The 21,599-nt window shown below is 47.2% G+C and overlaps 1 long non-coding RNA gene across 5 annotated transcripts; it reads right to left on the reverse strand.

Moving 5' to 3' along the window:
- Window positions 1-1,556: 1,556 nt before the first annotated feature.
- LOC119324730 lies at window positions 1,557-14,796 on the reverse strand. Of its 5 annotated transcripts, none has more exons than XR_005157132.1 (11): window positions 14,567-14,796; window positions 14,199-14,462; window positions 13,918-14,102; window positions 13,023-13,096; window positions 12,728-12,941; window positions 12,256-12,310; window positions 11,883-11,952; window positions 11,664-11,813; window positions 10,961-11,534; window positions 1,918-1,982; window positions 1,557-1,830 (listed from the first exon to the last, which is right to left on the reverse strand). It is a non-coding gene; the product is annotated as an uncharacterized LOC119324730 (long non-coding RNA). The 5 variants fall into 5 exon arrangements; XR_005157137.1 differs by having other exon boundaries at window positions 10,961-11,052; window positions 11,373-11,534; window positions 11,664-11,952; XR_005157131.1 differs by having other exon boundaries at window positions 10,961-11,157; window positions 11,373-11,534; window positions 11,664-11,952.
- Between the last annotated feature and the right edge of the window lie 6,803 nt (window positions 14,797-21,599).

Here is a 21,599-nt window from a genome sequence, read left to right on the forward strand (position 1 = left end):
GGCCTCAAACGCCCGGACTAACCGACATCCCCAATATCCAGCCCAAATATGAGGCGGATATGGAGGCGCCCGGGCACATCCGCCACGCCGGACCCGGCCCATACTGGCTCACTCGACTCCACTTATATTTGTCCCCATACTCTCACTGGAGCAAATCCTAGTCACTTCACTCTACTCCCCTCCGCCATCCGAGCTCACCTCCGACGGTTTCCGGCCTTCTCCGGCATGGCAGGCAACAGATCGGACTCCGATCAGTGCGAATCCTTCAACTGGGGTGTCGTCCCGTATGGGTTGGAGGAGGCAATGGCAGTCCGCATTGCACTCCGCCGCTCACGGGAGGACAACACCCGACCGACAGACAGATCCGTCCGCCGCGACGCCATAGCGTCGGCTCACCGGGCGCTCGGGTTCTCTGGTGCTGGATCCTCGCGGTCCCAGTCGAAACATCTCTTCTTCCCCATCACCGGTCCGGCAGAGTATGAGTCCCACCAAGAACGGGCGGCCTGCCGTGGGAAGGAGAGGATAAGGGCCACCGAGGCCCGTATCACAGCGGAAATGGCGGCGGCGGAGGTGGCTGATGCGGCGGTGCGGGCGGCCGCAGAGGAGGAAGCCATCCGCGTCCGCATTGTGAAGAAACGACAGTGGGGGAACATGCGCCCTCGCTCGAGAGCAGAATCGGGCGGTTCGTGCCCTGGTCGGACTGCGATCGATGGAGGAGAAGGAGGACATCGACGGCAAGGACAGCTCCGGCGACGAGCAGATCCGGCTCCATCCGTACTGCATCTTCGACCGGTACTTCCGCGAGAAGGACGGCAAGGGCGTCGGGAAGGGCAAGGGCAGCCGTGGATGAACTCCACCATAGCCAAACATGCCAAATTTTGGTAGTTCGATGACATGTATAGTGTAGTGTGATGGAGTAGCCGGACGATGCGTGTGCGTCGACGTTGTTGCATGAGTTTATATGAATTTGAGATATAATAATTTGGGTGTCCCGATGTGGATTGCATTTTTTGAGAGGTGTCCGGTCAGTGCCCGCGGACGCGCCCGGATGCGTCCACTGGCGTTTGAGGGGTTGGATTTGGCAAGTCCGGCTGTAGATGCTCTTAGACTTGGGCAAATAGAAACAAACGTTCTCGATGCAGCAAGTTCAACGTCCCTTAACGACTTCTTTTTAACGAACGCCGGTCACCTACATTTCCTTTCAAAATATCTCGTTAAGTGGAGGAGAAGGCATATGCATATCATAACAGCACCGAAAATCCTAAAGCAAGGTACGGATGTGTTACGCGTAGTCGGATGCTTGGACCGGCCAAGATGGCAAGTGGGAACGGAAGCCAACCTTTCCATGGAAACTAGTGGTTGGGGCGCGCCCTTTGCGCGGGCGCGCCTCCTCTACGTGCTTAGGCGCGCTAATCCAGCTGATGCATTTGTGAACATGTTTATACAATAAGGTTCTAAAAAACATGTTTATATAGTCCATATGAGTGTCATTTGCTAAATAAAATGAATACACGGAATAGAATAGTAGCAGCAGAGTCTTCAGTCATAAAGCAGAGTAAGCTAATAATAGCTCTATATTAACACAGAGGTGACAGTCTCACAATGTCAATGACTGATCATAAAGACACGGACATGGATTGAAATCAAAGTTCAGCATGCTCCAAAAGGTGGGTGATCACCAAAAGAGGAAGTGTTTGTTGGATCATCAGAACACATGCATATCAAGTCACTGGCAATAACAAAACATGAACATTTAACAAACTTGTCCTCTATACTCATGTAATCGGTATGAACTAAGAAGTTCCTCAGTATCACCTTGGCTGCTACATACTGCAATCATGACAGGAAGTACATACTATAATAAGTAGAGCAAGAAGGAAAGCTTTATATAACAGAATCAGTAGATAGATGACTTACATGTTATATTGCACGTGAAGTAATGGGCAATGAGAAAAGGTATAGTGAATTGTTGGAAATATGCCCTAGAGGCAATAATAAAAGCATTATTATTATATTTCCTTGTTCATGATAATTGTCTTTTATTCATGCTATAATTGTATTATCCGGAAATCGTAATACACGTGTGAATACATAGACCATAACATGTCCCTAGTGAGCCTCTAGTTGACTAGCTCGTTGGTCAACAGATAGTCATGGTTTCCTGACTATGGACATTAGATGTCATTGACAACGGGATCACATCATTAGGAGAATGATGTGATGGACAAGACCCAATCCTAAGCATAGCACAAGATCGTGTAGTTCATTTTACTAAAGCTTTTCAATGTTAAGTATCTCTTCCTTAGACCATGAGATCGTGTAACTCCCAGATACCGTAAGAGTGCTTTGGGTGTACCAAACGTCACAACGTAACTGGGTGACTATAAAGGTGCACTACAGGTATCTCCGAAAGTGTTTGTTGGGTTGACACGGATCAAGACTGGGATTTATCACTCCGTATGACGGAGAGGTATTTTTGGGCCCACTCGATAATGCATCATCATAATGAGCTCAAAGTGACCAAGTATTTGGTCACGGGATCATGCATTACGGTACGAGTAAAGTGACTTGCCGGTAACGAGACTGAACGAGGTATTGGGATACCGACGATCGAGTCTCGGGCATGTAACGTACCGATTGACAAAGGGAATAGTATACGGGGTTGCTTGAATCCTCGACATCGTGGTTCATCCGATGACATCATCGAGGAGCATGTGGCAGCCAACATGGGTATCCAGATCCCGCTGTTGGTTATTGACCGGAGAGCCGTCTCGGTCATGTCTGCGTGTCTCCCGAACCCGTAGGGTCTACACACTTAAGGTTCGGTGACGCTAGGGTTATTAGGAAGACTTGTATGTGATTACCGAATGTTGTTCGGAGTCCCGGATGAGATCCCGGACGTCACGCGGAGTTCCGGAAGGGTCCGGAGGTAAAGATTTATATATGGGAAGTTGTCATGCGGACACCGGAAAGTTTCGGGGGCATATCGGTATTGTACCGGAGCCACCGGAGGGGTTCCGGGGGTCCACCGGGAGGGGCCACCCCTCTTGGTGGGCCACATGGGCCGTGTGGGGCAGGGCACCAGCCCCTGGAGGGCTGGGCGCCCCCACCCTTAGGCCCATGCGGCTAGGGTTGGGGGGGGAACCCTAAGGGGGGCGCACCCCCTTTGCTTGGGGGGTAAGCCCCCTCCCTGGCCGCCCCCCCCCCCCTCTAGATCTCATCTAGAGGGGGCCGGCCCCCTTTCCCCTTCCCCTATAAATAGAGGGGCGAGGGGAGGGCTGAACACCTGATCCAAGGCGCAGCCCCTCCCCTCCCCAACACCTCTCCTCCTCCGTTGAGCGCTTGGCGAAGCCCTGTCGGAGTACTGCCTCTCCACCATCATCACGCCGTCGTGCTGCTGCTGGAGCCTTCTTCCTCAACCTCTCCTTCTCCCTTGCTGGATCAAGAAGGAGGAGACGTCGTCCGTACTGTACGTGTGTTGAACGCGGAGGTGCTGTCCGTTCAGCACTTGGTCATCGGTGATTTGAATCACGGTGAGTACGACTCCATCATCACCGTTCCCTTGAACGCTTCCGCACGCGATCTACAAGTGGTATGTAGATGCAATCTCTCTCCCATGACTCGTTGCTTAGATGAACTCATAGATGGATCTTAGTGAAACCGTAGGAAAAATTTTAATTTTCTGCAACGTTCCCCAACAGTGGCATCATGAGCTAGGTCTATGCGTAGTTCTCTATTGCACGAGTAGAACACAATTTTGTTGTGGGCGTAGATCTTGTCAACTTGCTTGCCGCTACTAGTCTTTTCTTGCTTCAGCGGTATTGTGAGATGAAGCGGCCCGGACCGACCTTACACATACGCTTACGTGAGACAGGTTCCACCGACTAACATGCACTAGTTGCATAAGGTGGCTAGCGGGTGTCTATCTCTCCTACTTTAGTTGGAGCAGATTAGATGAAAAGGGTCCTTATGAAGGGTAAATAGAAGTTGACAAAATCATGTTGTGGTTATTCGTAGGTAAGAAAACGTTCTTGCTAGAACCCAATTGCAGCCACGTAAAAGATGCAACAACAATTAGAGGACGTCTAACTTGTTTTTGCAGCAATTATCATGTGATGTGATATGGCCAGAAGTTGTGATGAATGATGAATGATATATTATGATGTATGAGATCATGTTCTTGTAATAGGAATCACGACTTGCATGTCGATGAGTATGACAACCGGCAGGAGCCATAGGAGTTGTCTTTATTTTTTGTATGACCTGCGTGTCATTGAAGAACGCCATGTAAATTACTTTACTTTATTGCTAAACGCGTTAGCCATAGAAGTAGAAGTAGTCGTTGGCATGACAACTTCATGAAGACACAATGATGGAGATCATGATGATGGAGATCATGGTGTCATGCCGGTGACAAAGATGTTCATGGAGCCCCGAAGATGGAGATCGAAGGAGCTATATGATATTGGCCATATCATGTCACTACTATATAATTGCATGTGATGTTTATTATGTTGTATGCATCTTGTTTACTTAGAACGGCGGTAGTAAATAAGATGATCCCTTATAATAATTTCAAGAAAGTGTTCCCCCTAACTGTGCACCGTTGCTAAAGTTCGTCGATTCGAAGCACCACGTGATGATCGGGTGTGATAGATCCTTACGTTCACATACAATGGGTGTAAGACAGATTTACACATGCAAAACACTTAGGGTTAACTTGACGAGCCTAGCATGTACAGACATGGCCTCGGAACACAGAGACCGAAAGGTCGAACATGAGTCATATAGAAGATACGATCAACATGGAGATGTTCACCGATGATGACTAGTCCGTCTCACGTGATGATCGGACACGGCCTAGTCGACTCGAATCGTGTAACACTTAGATGACTAGAGGGATGTCTAATCTGAGTGAGAGTTCATTATAATAATTTGATTAGATGAACTTAATTATCATGAACTTAGTCTAAAACCTTTGCAAATATGTCTTGTAGATCAAATGGCCGCCGCTCATGTCAACATGAACTTCAACGCGTTCCTAGAGAAAACCAAGCTGAAAGATGATGGCAGCAACTATACGGACTGGGTCCGGAACCTGAGGATCATCCTCATAGCTGCCAGGAAACAATATGTCCTAGAAGGACCGCTAGGTGACGCTCCCGTCCCAGAGAACCAAGACGTTATGAACGCTTGGCAGTCTCGTGCTGATGATTACTCCCTCGTTCAGTGCGGCATGCTTTACAGCTTAGAACCGGGGCTCCAAAAGCATTTTGAGCAACACGGAGCATATGAGATGTTCGAGGAGCTGAAACTAGTTTTCCAAGCTCATGCCCGGGTCGAGAGATATGAAGTCTCCGACAAGTTCTATAGTTGTAAGATGGAGGAAAATAGTTCTGTCAGTGAGCATATACTCAAAATGTCTGGGTTGCACAACCGCCTGTCCTAGCTGGACATTAACCTCCCGGATGAGGCGGTCATTGACAGAATCCTTCAGTCGCTCCCACCAAGCTACAAGAGCTTTGTGATGAACTATAATATGCAGGGGATGGTGAAGACCATTCCTGAAGTATTTTTCAATGCTGAAGTCAACAGAGGTTGAAATCAAGAAAGAACATCAAGTGTTGATGGTCAATAAGACCACTAAGTTCAAGAAGGGCAAGGGCAAGAAGAACTTCAAGAAGGACGGCAAGGATGTTGCCGCGCCCGGTAAGCCAGTTACCGGGAAGAAGTCAAAGAATGGACCCAAGCCTGAGACTGAGTGCTTTTATTGCAAGGGGAAGGGTCACTAGAAGCAAAACTGCCCCAAATACTTAGCGGATAAGAAGGCCGGCAACACTAAAGGTATATTTAATATACATGTAATTGATGTGTACCTTACCAGTACTCGTAGTAACTCCAGGGTATTTGATACCGGTGCCGTTGCTCACATTTGTAACTCACAGCAGGAGTTGCAGAATAAGCGGATACTGGCAAAGGACGAGGTGACGATGCGTGTCGGGAATGGTTTCAAGGTCGATGTGATTGCTGTCGGCACGCTACCTCTACATTTACCTACGGGATTAGTTTTAAACCTCAATAATTGTTATTTAGGTTCAAGTTTGAGCATGAACATTGTATCTGGATCTCGTTTGATACGAGATGGCTACTCATTTAAATCCGAGAATAATGGTTGTTCTATTTATATGAGAGATATGTTTTATGGTCATGCCCCGATGGTCAATGGTTTTTTCTTAATGAATCTCGAACGTAATGTTACACATATTCATAGTGTGAATACCAAAAGATGTAAAGTTGATAACGATAGTCCCACATACTTGTGGCACTGCCGCCTTGGTCACATTGGTGTCAAGCGCATGAAGAAGCTCCATGGTGATGGACTTTTAGAGTCTCTCGATTATGAATCATTTGACACATGCGAACCATGCCTCGTGGGTAAAATGACCAAGACTCCGTTCTCCGAAACAATGGAGCGAGCAACCAACTTGTTGGAAATCATACATACCGATGTGTGCGGTCCAATGAGCGTTAAGGCTCGCGGAGGATATCGTTATGTTCTCACTCTCACTGATGACTTGAGTAGATATGGGTATGTCTACTTGATGAAACACAAGTCTGAGACCTTTGAAAAGTTCAAGGAATTTCAGAATGAAGTAGAGAATTAACGTGACCGAAAGATAAATTTCTTACGATCGGATCGTGGAGGAGAATATTTAAGTCACGAATTTGGTACACACTTAAGAAAATGCGGAATCGTTTCGCAACTCACGCCGCCTGGAACACCTCAGCGTAACGGTGTGTCCGAACGTCGTAATCGCACTCTATTGGATATGGTGCGATCTATGATGTCTCTTACCGATTTACCGCTATCATTTTGGGGATACGCTCTAGAGACAGCTACATTCATTTTAAATAGGGCATCGTCTAAATCCGTTGAGACGACACCGTATGAATTATGGTTTGGGAAGAAACCTAAGCTGTCGTTTCTAGAAGTTTGGGGATGCGATGCTTATGTCAAGAAACTTCAACCTGAAAAGCTCGAACCCAAGTCGGAAAAATGCGTCTTCATAGGATACCCTAAAAAAACCATTGGGTATACCTTCTACTTAAGATCCGAGGGCAAGATCTTTGTTGCCAAGAACGGATCCTTTCTGGAAAAGGAGTTTCTCTCGAAAGAAGTAAGTGGGAGGAAAGTAGAACTCGATGAAGTACTACCTCTTGAACGGGATAGTAGTGCAGCTCAGGAAAATGTTCATGTGATGCCTACACCAACTGAAGAAGAAAATAATGATGATGATCAAGGTACTTCGGATCAAGTTGCTACTGAACTTCGTAGGTCCACAAGGACACGTTCCGCACCAGAGTGGTACGACAACCCTGTCCTGGAAATCATGTTGTTGGACAACGGTGAACCTTCGAACTATGAAGAAGCAATGGCGGGCCCAGATTCCAACAAATGGCTAGAAGCCATGAAATCCGAGATAGAATCCATGTATGAAAACAAAGTATGGACTTTGACTGACTTGCCCGATGATCGGCGAGCGATAGAAAACAAATGGATCTTTAAGAAGAAGACGGACGCGGATGGAAATGTCACCATCTATAAAGCTCGACTTATCACTAAGGGTTATCGGCAAGTTCAAGGGATTGACTACGATGAGACTTTCTCTCCCGTAGCGAAGCTTAAGTCCGTCCGAATCATGTTAGCAATTGCCGCATACTATGATTATGAGATATGGCAGATGGATGTCAAAATGGCATTCCTTAACGGGCATCTTAAGGAAGAACTGTATATGATTCAACCGGAGGGTTTTGTCGATCCTAAGAATGCTAACAAAGTATGCAAGCTCGAGTGATCCATTTATGGGCTGGTGCAAGCATCTCGGAGTTGGAACATTCGTTTTGATGAGATGATCAAAGCGTTTGGGTTTATGCAGACTTACGGAGAAGCCTGCGTTTACAAGAAAGTGAGTGGGAGCTCTGTAGCATTTCTCATATTATATGTAGATGACATACTTTTGATGGGAAATGATATACAACTTTTGGACAGCATTAAGGCTTACTTGAATAAGTGTTTTTCAATGAAGGACCTTGGAGAATCTGCTTATATATTAGGCATCAAGATCTACAGAGATAGATTAAGACGCCTCATAGGTCTTTCACAAAGCACATACCTTGATAAGATTTTGAAGAAGTTCAAAATGAATCAGTCCAAGAAGGGGTTCTTGCCTGTATTGCAAGGTGTGAGATTGAGCTCGGCTCAATGCCCGACCACGGCAAAAGATAAAGAAGAGATGAGTGTCATCCCCTATGCTTCAGCCATAGGATCTATTATGTATGCCATGCTGTGTACCAGACCTGATGTAAACCTTGCCGTAAGTTTGGTAGGAAGGTACCAAAGTAATCCCGGCAAGGAACACTGGACAGCGGTCAAGAACATCCTGAAGTACCTGAAAAGGACAAAGGACATGTTTCTCGTTTATGGAGGTGACGAAGAGCTCGCCGTAAAGGGTTACGTCGACGCTAGCTTCAACACAGATCTGGATGACTCCAAGTCGCAAACTGGATACGTGTATATGTTGAATGGTGGAGCAGTAAGCTGATGCAGCTGCAAGCAGAGCGTCATGGCGGGATCTACATGTGAAGCGGAGTACATGGCAGCCTCGGAGGCAGCGCATGAAGCTATTTGGGTGAAGGAGTTCATCACCGACCTAGTAGTCATACCCAATGCGTCGGGGCCGATCAAGCTCTTCTGTGACAACACTGGAGCTATTGCCCTTGCCAAGGAGCCCAGGTTTCACAAGAAGACCAGGCACATCAAGCGTCGTTTCAACTCCATCCGTGAAAATGTTCAAGATGGAGACATAGATATTTGCAAAGTACATACGGATCTGAATGTCGCAGATCCGTTGACTAAACCTCTCTCGCGAGCAAAAAACATGATCAACACCAGAACTCTATGGGTGTTCGATTCATCACAATGTAACTAGATTATTGACTCTAGTGCAAGTGGGAGACTGTTGGAAATATGCCCTAGAGGCAATAATAAAAGCATTATTATTATATTTCCTTGTTCATGATAATTGTATTTTATTCATGCTATAATTGTATTATCCGGAAATCGTAATACACGTGTGAATACATAGACCATAACATGTCCCTAGTGAGCCTCTAGTTGACTAGCTCGTTGGTCAACAGATAGTCATGGTTTCCTGACTATGGACATTAGATGTCATTGACAACGGGATCACATCATTAGGAGAATGATGTGATGGACAAGACCCAATCCTAAGCATAGCACAAGATCGTGTAGTTCGTTTTGCTAGAGCTTTTCAATGTCAAGTATCTCTTCCTTAGACCATGAGATCGTGTAACTCCCGGATACCGTAAGAGTGCTTTGGGTGTACCAAACGTCACAACGTAACTGGGTGACTATAAAGGTGCACTACAGGTATCTCCAAAAGTGTTTGTTGGGTTGACACGGATCGAGACTGGGATTTGTCACTCCGTATGACGGAGAGGTATCTCTGGGCCCACTCGGTAATGCATCATCATAATGAGCTCAAAGTGACCAAGTGTTTGGTCACGGGATCATGCATTACGGTACGAGTAAAGTGACTTGCCGATAACGAGACTGAACAAGGTATTGGGATACCGACGATCGAGTCTCGGGCATGTAACGTACCGATTGACAAAGGGAATAGTATACGGGGTTGCTTGAATCCTCGACATCGTGGTTCATCCGATGACATCATCGAGCAGCATGTGGGAGCCAACATGGGTATCCAGATCCCGCTGTTGGTTATTGACCGGAGAGCCGTCTCGGTCATGTCTGCGTGTCTCCCGAACCCGTAGGGTCTACACACTTAAGGTTCGCTGACGCTAGGGTTATTAGGAAGACTTGTATGTGATTACCGAATGTTGTTCGGAGTCCCGGATGAGATCCCGAACGTCACGAGGAGTTCCGGAAGGGTCCGGAGGTAAAGATTTATATATGAGAAGTTGTCATGCGGACACCGTGAAGTTTCGGGGGCATATTGGTATTATACTGGGGCCACCGGAGGGGTTCCGGGGGTCCACCGGGAGGGGCCACCCGTCTTGGTGGGCCACACGGGCCGCGTGGGGCAAGGCACCAGCCGCTGGAGGGCTGGGCGCCCCCCCCCCTTGGGCCCATGCGGCTAGGGTTGGGGGGGAACCCTAAGAGGGGCGCACCCCCTTTGCTTGGGGGGCAAGCCCCCTCCCTGGCCGCCCCCCCTCCTCTAGATCTCATCTAGACCTCCTCTAGATCTCATCTAGAGGGGGCCGGCCCCTTCCCCCTTCCCCTATAAATAGAGGGGCGAGGGGAGGGCTGAACACCTGATCCAAGGCGCAGCCCCTCCCCTTCCCAACACCTCTCCTCCGTTGAGCGCTTGACGAAGCCCTGTCGGAGTACTGCCTCTCCACCATCATCACGCCGTCGTGCTGCTGCTGGAGCCTTCTTCCTCAACCTCTCCTTCCCCCTTGCTGGATCAAGAAGGAGGAGACGTCGTCCGTACCATACGTGTGTTGAACGTGGAGGTGTTGTCACTTCAACAGTTGGTCATCGATGATTTGAATCACGGCGAGTACGACTCCATCATCACCGTTCCCTTGAACGCTTCCGCACGCGATCTACAAGTGGTATGTAGATGCAATCTCTCTCCCATGACTCGTTGCTTAGATGAACTCATAGATGGATCTTGGTGAAACTATAGGAAAAATTTTAATTTTCTGCAACGTTCCCAAACATGAATATCACATGGATATATATAATACTCCTAGAAGAGAGTGAAGGTGAGGTATGGAAGGCATATCTTTACAGAACAATCGGAGTCTGTATATTAACAAAAGTTGACCAGCAAAGATCAAACATGCGCCTAGGACTACTGAGAAGAAACATTTGCATATGTGAATTTTCATGGAACATGCCAACAGATAATACCTGGAAGTATTTGGCTACACATCTTCTTCCGTAGGTGTTCAAGTCCATAGCCATATGGGAATGGTGAAAAATATGGTCCATTACATGTATCCCTACCAATATATTCATCACCTGGTCATCAATAAGTGATACCCACTTCTTTGCTGCAACATTGTCTTTAGTACCAAGAACATTTCCAACATTTAAAGGAGCTATTTCTTGAAATCAGCAAAAGAAGAAAACAAATGGTTAAAGGACATATCTTAAGAGCATAGTTCTTAAATTCAAAATTAACATTATGAAGGCCTCAACACATCATGAAAATTAGACATGCAAAAAACAATTAATTCATTTGCAGCAAGACACAATGCAAAACCATTGATAACAAAACTACAGGTTTTATCATTATATATCTTATTCACCTCACGAATACCTGAATTTAGTCATACAGGGGAATGGGGCTTGTGTTTGAAGTTGACGGACACCTCAAGATGTGCACGGCCGCTAGCTAAATTTATAAACGGAAATTATGTTGGGTAACAAAGAGTAATAAACATGGTGCCCACGCCTGTGTAGATCAGCCATCCCGAGTATCCTGGCATGCATGTTAAAGATTATTGCCACCATACTATATTCATAAGATGGTATAAAGCGTATATCGTGCATACTACCACTACATACAACATAGAGCTTTTTCGCAATGCATGCAAGATCACGAGCATACCATCTATGTGTAAGTAGGTTACACGCCATCTCCAATCCTCATTCAACTTCACCAATTTTGCTTCAATAATGTTGGAATTCACTTTCCTAAATCCTCTACAAGATCATCGGCATCACAAATTGCTTATGATGTCCAAGCGATCATGCTTTCCTGTCCAGCAAAGGGATTACACAGCTAAATCAACAATGGACAAAGATTTCGAAAGCATGTGTAGGGAACCTGTCGCATATGCCCCAGCTATGAAGGAAAAGTCACCCATGGCTGAAATCTTAATCCACACACCACTAATCTGCAGATGAAGGCATTTTCGACAATCAGGAAAAATATACAATGACCTATCTTGACAAAAAGGAAACCAACATGCATCCAACGCTCAGAAAGGAACGCTACACTCTTCCTAGGTTCTCACTGTAACCTAGTTTAGTAATGCACAAGCATGAAACAAATTGCACTAACTGTACCAAAATCATGTGTCATTTGCATAGACAGGTGGGCAGTCAAAGAGGAAGAAAATGAGAGAGCAATAAGAAGAGTGGGGGCTAGAGGCAGGGAGAATCGGCGGTGGCTCACATCGTCATGTAAGTTTGTTTACCTGGCTAAGTAGCTTTGGCTTATTAGTAGATGCAAATGCTATCTCATGCATTGTCCTGCAATGTTCAGAACATAGAGAGAACTAATCAACTACACAGAACAATATAACGTCACGATTTTATCCCTTGAAACAAATTGGCAATATCATTCTAAGAAAGTATGGAGCTAATTATGTCTAAAACAAATATCTAAAATGTTTTTAGGAGCAGATTTGCAACACTAAATACTACTTCTAATGATGTGCCAAATAAAAACTTGCAGCAATATTATTAAGGCTAAACTCTTTAAATTGAATTGCAACATTGTAAAAAGCAAGCATATCATCACACCAGCATACTACTTGCCTCAGTAACCATGGACAGAGACATGAGACAACCATGTTAAGAAACTGAATTTGTAGAGAAAAAGCATGTCTTAACGTAAACAAATTTAGTGTTAACTTTGCAAGACTCTGTTGTGTCGGAAGACATTACCTAAAAAAGTTGTCGGGCAAACCTAATCTGTCATTATCATAAGGTGGTCATATCTCAAGCCTTTCGTGCTATCATACTTCTTTTCATGTTGCAGACCTAATATTTTCTTTATATTTTGGATCTCTGCATTCTCCATTAACTGCTTATGGCTTGCTTCTCTCACATTTAAATTTACCCCTGAGAGGAAACAGACCATAGTGATCCCATCCTCCAACTGCAATGAAATCAGGCTAAACTCTTCAGTATGACAGTGAAATCGCAGACTATGTTTTTTTAATAGGTTCGTATTACTCACAGCCAAAGCCTTTGTTGAATCTCCTTCAGTAAGGATCAAGGTGCACTTGTCAGAGTTCTTCCGTCATTTGCATTCTGTAACAAGTTAGATACATGCAGTACTTGCCAGATTGTTGGAAAGATTCTGTAACCAGTCTACTTCTACATGTGGCACTCGATTAACTATTGAGTTACGTAGTCCTTTCAGGTGATGTATTTTTTTTCTAGTTAGCTGAAAAATGTCTAGCACAGAAATAATATATATATGAAAATAGTGCCGATAAAGTATACTTTCATGACAAATTTTATGGCAAAATTTCCTTTATATTACATGAGTCTCCTTATCTAACATATGCAATGCAAAAGATAGGACATTAGCATGTAAGTTTTGCTACATGATGAACTTACTAAACGTATTTAGATAAATTAACACTCCACTTTACTGGATCGAGTTTCCTAAACATTTCATTGTGTGTGAAAGATTTAACGAACCATGACATTGCTACATGAGAAACCACAAATGGAACCATAGCAAAAAAGAGAGTACTATTCACAAATAACAGTAGATTTAACATCCCCTGCATTATTGAATATACTTAAATTGTCTTGATGCCAAGTTTACATCAATAACCACTTTTCTTTGAAACAAAAAGAAAATGCTAAGCAAAGACACTTCTAACATTCCTTAAAATATTGCTACATCAATGCATGATAACAGTTGCATGAAAAAAGCAATTGGCCTAGCTGGTGTATGTATGTTCCAACCAAATCTGAATAAGTATAATGCTCTTATGCTTAAAAAATGCTGTTTTCACATATGAACCTATTCAGTCAGCAGTCCAACTATCCAAGTATTGATCCATACATGCATGTACTCTTCATACCATGAATTTAGTAATAAAGCAAACAGCAGGCACCTGTGGCAGTCCAATTGATTTTGTTGGCGTGCACAGCGTTTTTTGGCCGGCCACAGAATCGATCAGCAGAGGCTGTTGTGTACGTGTGTGTTGCTGCTGTACAAAGCATCATCCAGTAATACTCCGGAAGTAGCAGTCAGCTTGCTTTGTCATCGTCGTCGCCATAAGCACTCGCTGGTGTGGGGCTGTGCCAATAAATTGTACGCGTCAACTAATTCCACCCCTTGATCACCACCTCAACCAAACAAGAATATTTGCCGTCAAATTGATGAAGAGCGAACCTGAATCTGACTGTATCAAGGGGCTGGAATTTTGTTGGAGGAAGGAACACCACCGTCATCCCACAGGGAAGAGCGTATGCATCTCTGCCGTGCATCTCCCCCTTGATGCCTCTCTCGTTCGTCGGGTGGACGGGCGGCGACGCTGGGGCAGGACGTCTCTATGGCCAGCGCTGCTCCTGCAGAGGAAGACCATGATGGCGTTGTGGACCACCGCCGCTGCTCGAGCTCCTCCTGCCGAGTCCGGAGCTCCTCCTTGGGTCGCCGCTGCAAGTGTGGGGATGGAGGCAGAGGGAAAACTAGCCTGTGACTAAGGGGAGAAGAGGAAGCGGCGTCTGAGTCGAAGGGAGGATGATGGCGGTGCTACTGACCTTTGAGCCGTGATGGCGGCGGCGGCGGCGACCCACTTCTCATCGCCCCTGTCTCGGCAACGGGAACCTGGCCTCCCTCCGGTTCGCTCCCGAGATCCAAATCGATCGAGAAGATCAGGTGAGATGGGTTGGAGGAGGTCCAGCTCGGGATGGGAGATGAAGAGAGAGAGCACGAGCGCGGGCAGCGGCGGCGGCGGCGTGAACCCTAGCTGGGGAGGAGAGAACAAATAATGGACGCTATGTGCGAGAGTCGCGCACCTTTTGTTTCTTTCCTCCTTCGGCACAGTAAAACACAGCGACAGTAAAAACTGCGTACGTGGCTATCGCGAGAGGGCGCACATTGCGCGACTGTTAAAGGATTTTATTTCTTGCCAAAACTCGCAAAAACCAAACGCGCGACGCGATGAGCGAATATGGCGAATCCTAACCCGTTGTGCGCGCAACGTGAATAGTCGCCGTCGCTGCTTCGTGAGGATGCGCGCCCCCTGGCCCACCTGTCCCTTGCCCATCCCTCTGAAATACAGTCACCCCTACCTATCCCTCTCCCCGTCATTATCCTACCCGTGCCCACCCGTACCTATCCCCCCTCTCTCTCTCTCGTTCCCCTCCCATCTCGTGCTCACCGCCGGCTACCCACCACGGCCACACACCGCCGGGTTACTCCTCCTCCCATGGTCGCGAGCCCTCCCATCCCCCTCCCTCCCAGAGCAGTGCTTCTCCACCGGTTACCCACCAGATCCGGGTGACTGCTCTCCGTCCTCGCGTTGCTCCCTCTGTCGCCAGATCCGTTGCCATGGAGGTAAGATGGAGCGGGCCAGGTTGCTTAATCGCGATCAAGCTTTGGTGAGATATATGATGCTGGGCATCGCCATCAAGTTTCAAAGAGTAGTAGCAGCGATTCCCCTCCCTGTTTTTTTGTCAATCCCTGCTGCTATTGGCAATTGACTGGTCTTTTTTTGTTCCCTCTCTAGATTCAGGAAATTGAATTGATCTTAGTGTGTAATTATTTGTAATCCTTAGCTGAACTTTGATGGAAGAAATGAGGATCTTAGTTGTTGTACAATTATTATTGCCTCAGTTTTGTACTGTTTGGGAATCCATGGGCATGACAGAGAACTCTCTGGATACACTGTCCGCACTTCCTTACAGGAAACAAAGAACTTTTTACAGCCCCCAATAAAATTATAAAGTTCTTCAGTTGTCTCAAAGAAGTCCTCGGATGGTAATCATAAAGTCCTTCCTAGTGGGATTTTCGTATCATGTATATCCTGTGAAGAACTTTGCTATAGAATCAGAAGAACTTTTTAAGAGATTTTGTAATGGCTCATAATTTCTCTTGAGTTTCCACCTATAGTTGATTTCATTTGTTTTTTAGAACAATTTCATTAATTTTCTAGCAAATAACTAATCTCAGTTAGTTAAATGTGATTAAAATAATTAATTAACCATCTAATTAATGTTGTGTCAGATGTACTTTGAAATTTGTATTCCATATTGAACTCGTATAGACTAGACCCAAAGATTCCATGCTCCAGACCGTGGGGCATCTTTGTAGGCCCAGGAGGTCTGTTGACATGACATGCATGCTGTAGATGGGTGGACAGGATATGCACTGTGCGCGCAATGCGTTAGACAAAATCCACATCCCGCGATGAGCCGATGCGTTGCATGCATCTATCAATCTACCCCGCGACTTGCATGACCACGACCAACGAGCAGCCATGGACGAGGTAGGACGTATCCGTGTTGGTGGATGGATTCGGATTGGCACGACGCGTACGACTAAGCGAGAGCGACTAGACTTGTGAAGCCAAAAGCGGGTACGTATAGAAAATAACTTTATGCTTGGAAGGTGGAAAATAGCTTTTCGACAAAGATTAACGTTTGAAAGGTGAACAGCTGGGATTGCAGATCCGCTCGCGTCGCTCTCTAGGAGGGAGCGACTCGGACGAAACCTTGCGCGCAGCCGCCCCCCTCCACTTAGCCCCCGCCCCCCTCGCCGCCGTCGGGCGTCACCGCCGGGCAAAGCCCGTGCGGCAAAGATTAACGTTTGGGCACTGGCTGGTCACTAGCTAGTGGCAGTAATATCTCCCACTTAATTACCACCAGTAATTAACCTGGTTGTCAAGCTAGTGTTTATGGTAACAACCCACTCATATAAAGTCGTAATCCAGGACAAGATAGACCACTGCAAGAAGTGGTAACTAACAAAATTAGTTAAGTGTGGTCTGACTAGGTCGATGGCATGGCATCATTGGTATGCATGCATGCTTGTAGAGAAAAGTCACTCCATGGAATCAAGACACAATTACTAAAAGCATGCGCCACGCGGAGATCGCCAAGTATCTTATACCCCCTAATTTTGTATTTATTAACTGATAAAATAGTAATAATAATAAAGATCATTTCTTCAAAAAAGAAAATAGAATATTGAGACATATTAAAACGCAATTTGGGTTCCTAATTGCTAGCTCTTCTCTTTCAGTATTATGAAATTTCATTCCCATTAGAATATTCATTGAAAATGAAATGCCCCCACCCTTCCCCATGCGGTCTAGAGTTATAAGGCCCCAAATATTTTTAACTCCATGCATGTTTAGTCCAAGAAAAATGAGTAGAAAATTCATTCCATGCAATAGAAACAATTCACGGTACTAAAACTATGGATCATTCGTGGAGACCCCCACGTAAATCATACTTCTTTTGTTCGCATTTATAAGGCACAAACATATTTTAAGAATTTTTTCACCATTACTTTGACAAAATATTGCTCCCTCCGTCTCATAATGTAAGAAGTTTTTCTACTCTAATGTAGTGTCAAAAAACATTTTACATTATGGGACGGAGGGAGTAATTAGTTATATGCCACAAAACATATAATTGATTTCACATTCAAAAGAAGTTTCCAAATGTGGAATTTTACTGTTCAAGTTAGTAAACGAGGTCTAAGATGGTCAACAAAAGTCCAACTCGGTCCAGGCAAATTGCCATGGTCAACAATTCAAAGGAGAAGCTAGTTAGTCAACGAAAGTCCAAGCAAATTGCCAGTGCGTACACGTGGTGGTGGATGGATGACAGGCTGAGCATGTAAGACTAAGTGAGAGTGACTAGAGAGATGATTTTAAACCGTTCATAGTTTGAGCGAGAAAGACTAGAGACAGTTTTTTACCGGGCATGGTAATGTGCAATCGATGGATCCACAATCCCCATGACATCGCCCCATCGTCCGGTGGCATAGCTCACCCTCCATTTTGCTTTCTATTTTGAATCCAGTGTCTACTTTGAACACATTTATGGAATCACATTTATGAAATGAATGTGTACTCATGTTGCAAAATTTCACAAATTGAAATACATGTAAGGTATATGTGAAACTTCACTAATATATCGTATTATAAAACTAAAATACCTCAAATGCATTCTAAAATGGTTATATGTGTAGCCTTCTAAAATTATAGTAAAATTGAGCTGAGATGGTTCTGAAATGCAATATGTTTGACACTGTAGATTGTACGATATGTCATTGATCGTATGCCGTAGCATATATAGGGTACAAAGGGCAAGGATATCTCAACCGTATCCACTATACAAGGAAAGGATCAGGAGATATCCGTAGACTAGGAAAACAATAAAAGAGAATCCTAGCTGCCTAAGTACATGCGATCATGAGTATCTCAACACCCCCCGCAGTCGATACGTCGTTAGTGACGCAGAGACTGGACCGGAACTCCTCGAAGGTAAACGTCGGTAACCCCTTGGTCATGACATCGGCAAACTGCTGAGTGGTGGGAACATGCAGCACACGGATGCGGCCGAGAGCCACCTGCTCACGCACAAACTGGATGTCCAGCTCGATGTGCTTCGTGCGCCGATGATGAACGGGGTTGGCGGAGAGGTAAACAGCCGAGACGTTGTCACAGTACACAAGAGTGGCACGTGAAACGACGTGATGAAACTCCTGAAGAAGTTGCCGCAACCAGGAACACTCGGCAACGGCGTTGGCAACAGCCCTGTACTCTGCCTCAGCACTGGAACGGGAGACCGTGGGCTGTCGTTTCGACGACCAGGAGATGAGGGACGGCCCCAAGTAAATGCAGTAGCCGGAGGTGGAACGTCGAGTGTCCGGACAGCCGGCCCAGTCAGCATCTGAGTAAGCAACCATGTCGGTGGATGAGGATGCTGTCAAGGTGAGCCCGAGGGACATAGTGCCGCGGATATAACGGAGAATCCGCTTCACCAAGTTCCAATGGCTGTCACGAGGAGCGAGGAGCATGCATGTGTAGACACACCTGCTGAACGGCGTACTGCAAATCTAGTCGTGTGAGGGTTAAGTACTGAAGGGCCCCGACAATAGACCGGTAAAACGGGCCATCTGGTGCTGGAGAGCCATCAAGTGCGGAGAGCTTGGCCTTCGTGTCGACAGGAGTAGCAGCGGGCTTGCAGTTAAGCATGTCGGCGCGCTCAAGAAGCTCATGGGCATACTTCTGTTGATGAAGGAAAAATCCGTCGGAGCGCCGAGTGACCTCAATGCCGAGAAAGTAATGGAGCGGCCCCATATCCTTCAAGGCAAATTCGGTGCGTAGACGAGCGGTGAGCTGGTCGAGGAGCTGTACCGAAGAAGCCGTGAAGATGATGTCATCGACGTAGAGCAGGAGATAGGCGATCGCCGGTCCATGATGGTACACGAACAGAGAGGCGTCGGAGCGAGTAGCTCGAAAGCCTAGCTGCTGAAGGAAGGTAGCGATGCACTGGTACCAAGCTCTCGGCGCCTGCTTTAGTCCATAGAGGGACCGAGAGAGCAGGCACACGTGATCAGGATGATCGGCGTCGACGAAACCGGTGGGTTGCTGGCAATACACCTGTTCGGCAAGATGGCCGTGAAGGAATGTGTTGGAGACGTCCAGCTGATGAACCGGCTAGGCACATGACACCGCAAGCTGAAGTACGGTGCGGATCGTGCCGGGCTTGACGACCGAAGCGAAGGTGTCGGTGAAGTCAACGCCGGCGCGCTGCAGGAAACCGCGAACCACCCAACGAGCTTTGTAACGCTCAAGGGTGCCGTCGGGACGCGTATTGTGCCGGAAGACCCACTTCCCGCTAATGATGTTGGCGTGGCAGGGAGGTGGGACGAGCTGCCAGGTGCGATTGTGTTGCAACGCATCGAACTCGTCCTGCATGGCAGCAAACCAGTTGGGGTCGCGGAGAGCGGCCCGAATGGATGGTGGAGCCGGCGACGGTGAAGAGGTCGAGGCTACACATAAATACTCCTCCGACGGATAACACGTGCTGGGCCGAAGGGCACCTGTACGCGATCGCGTGGTGATGTGGAGTGGCCGGGCATCACCGTCGGGCTGGTCGGTGGTTACAGCAGAGGCCGCAGGTGGCAAGACCGGCGGGGCGATGTTCGAGGCCGCGGGTGGCAAACCCGCAGGCAGGTCCGGAGTGACCGCGGAGAGGCCCGGGCCGGTCGCAGGCAAGGCCACATGAGACGGGCCCAGGACGGCTGCGGATGGAGCCGCAGGTGGCGGGCCCGGGACAGCTGCAGATGAGGCCGTAGGTGGTGATCCCGGGGCGGCCGAGGACGGGGCCGCGAGTGGCGATCCCGGGGCAGCGGAGGCCACAAGGGGACGACGCAAGCCGGACGAGGAAGCTGAAGCGCCCCATGCAGAGGCGCGTGATCCCGAGGCCGAGGAGGAGTCCGAAGCCGCGGAGTGGCCTGGTGTCCAGACATCCGAGGCACTCTGTACGCCTACAGAGTCGCCAAGATCGGATGGGACCAGGCCGGGGCGGCCGCCACGAGGGGGCGGCGGCGCGGTCGGAGGCCCGCCGAGGAGAGGCGGGGTTGACGAAGTCGGTCCGTCCGAGGGAGGAACCTGCTGAAACAGAAACAGTTTTTCATCAAAGTAAACATGCCTCGATGTGATAACCCGTTGAGAGACGGGGTCGTAGCACCGGTAGCCCTTTGTGTTGGAGGGGTACCCAAGGAAGATGCAAGCAAGGGATCGCGGAGCAAGCTTATGTGGGGCGGTAGAGGCGGTGCTAGGATAGCAGAGGCATCCAAAGATGCGAAGATCATCGTATGATGGAGGAGTCCCATAGAGCAACTGATGCGGCGCATAGTTCCAGCGAACGCGACATGGTCGGAGGTTAACAAGAAGAGTCGCGGTGGCGAGTCCATCGGGCCAAAACCGAGGCGGGATGTTGGCATGAAACAGGAGGGTACGGACGCAATCGTTAAGAGTGCGGAGTACACGTTCTGCCCGCCCATTTTGCTGCGAGGTGTAAGGACATGTTAGACGAAAAACAGTACCATGTGTGGCGAGGAGGTTGCGAACGTCAAGACTATCGAACTCTTTCCCATTGTCTGTTTGAAACGAAAGAATGGGGCGACCAAAGTGCGTAGAGACAAAGGAGTAGGAAGATGTAAGTGTGGAAAGAACATCCGATTTCTGCCGAAGAGGAAAAGTCCACACAAAATGCGTAAAATCGTCTAAGATGACAAGATAATAAAGATAGCCGGAGTTGCTCGTAGTGGGCGATGTCCAAACATCGCAATGTATCAACTGAAACGGATAAGCCGCGATAGTGGTAGAGTTGCTAAAGGGTAGGCGCACGTGTTTGCCAACACAGCAAGCATGACAAGTATGGTCACGACAAGGGAAAAGCCTATACACAGAAATTTACTAGTAGCGAGGGTTAAAAACCCTCGCTACTGCTACTTACCAGTAGCGCAGGTTTTTAAACCTGGCTACTACTAAGTTTATAGCAGTAGCGCGGGTTTTTAACCCTCGCTACTACTAAGCGGTCTCTACCGTGCCCCCCGGGACATGCCATAGTAGTAGCGCGGGTTTTTAAAACCTTGCTACTACTAAGTTTGCTAGCAGTAGCGTTGGTTTTTAGCCCTCGCTACTACTAAGTGGTGCCATAGTAGTAGCGAGGGGGTAAAAAACCGCGCTGCTACTAAAGGTCCCATTTTCAAACTGTACCCCCCCCCTTGTGGATCGCCTTTTCAGTTTTAGAAAAAATAAAAGAA

The sequence above is a fragment of the Triticum dicoccoides genome, chromosome 1B, assembly GCF_002162155.2.
Source record: "Triticum dicoccoides isolate Atlit2015 ecotype Zavitan chromosome 1B, WEW_v2.0, whole genome shotgun sequence".
Classification (NCBI taxonomy): domain Eukaryota; kingdom Viridiplantae; phylum Streptophyta; class Magnoliopsida; order Poales; family Poaceae; genus Triticum; species Triticum dicoccoides.